This window comes from Etheostoma spectabile, unplaced genomic scaffold, assembly GCF_008692095.1.
Source record: "Etheostoma spectabile isolate EspeVRDwgs_2016 unplaced genomic scaffold, UIUC_Espe_1.0 scaffold273, whole genome shotgun sequence".
NCBI lineage: Eukaryota > Metazoa > Chordata > Actinopteri > Perciformes > Percidae > Etheostoma > Etheostoma spectabile.
This window is the reverse complement of record NW_022605577.1, coordinates 601,451-602,274: the sequence shown is the minus strand read 5'-3', so window position 1 is coordinate 602,274 and position 824 is coordinate 601,451. Positions and strand designations below refer to the sequence as shown.

Genomic DNA, 824 nt, shown 5'->3' with positions numbered 1-824 from the left:
ATGGATGTTGATGGATAATCACTGACTGGAATATGTCGACTTTTACTCAATAGTATTTCAAAAGCACTTTTTTTCAAATGCTATAAAATTGAATAAGTCGCCCCAAACTTAATGAAAGCAGAGAGTTTTTTCTTGCCAAAAAGCGTTGTGTGGAATCAATCGTGTTATTTTGGGGAAATAAAAGGAACGTTGATATAGGAAAACTGGTCAATTTGACCCGAGGACGACATGTGGGTTTAATAAAGGCGCATCAAAATACGTTGATGGAAACATGACTACATGGCAGCATGATGTTGTAAACAGTGTTTTGCTTTCTCACCATGAGTCAGCATGCAGCGCCCAGATCAGACCATCGGTGATATAGACACCTACGTACTTGAAGCTCCCCAGCCTCTCCACTGAGGACCCGTTGATATTAGGGGGGGGTAGTACCGAGGATGCACCTGTAGAAGTTGCAGAGTATCCTGGAGTCAACGTGGAACCTCCTCTGCCTCAACAACATCAGGCTTTACCTACACAGACAATACTTTTTCATCGTTAACAATAGAAAAAATATAAAGAAAATTGCTAAAAGTATCCTTTAAAGTGATTCTTGGGTTAGCCAGAGTTATTTGGAAGGGGAAACAAAGGCATTGGTAAGTTTCAATCCAAACTATCTGTTTATGAAAACATTTATCACAGTTTACTGACCCATGTCCTGCTTCAACTTTGACCTACTGAACCATACTGTGTTTGCTCGTCCAATGAGGGTTTATTAGTGACATGTTTTGTTGAAAGATAATTTTTTGGGCATTTTAGGCCTTTATTGACAGGACAGCTGAAGA

General features: G+C 39.7%; 1 protein-coding gene across 3 annotated transcripts in view; it reads left to right on the top strand.

Annotated features, from left to right (window-relative positions):
• The window catches only part of gabra2b (gamma-aminobutyric acid type A receptor subunit alpha2b), a 40,791-nt gene that overhangs the window by 13,760 nt on the left and 26,207 nt on the right, over positions 1-824 (top strand). The gene's annotated exons all lie outside the window — the stretch shown is intronic.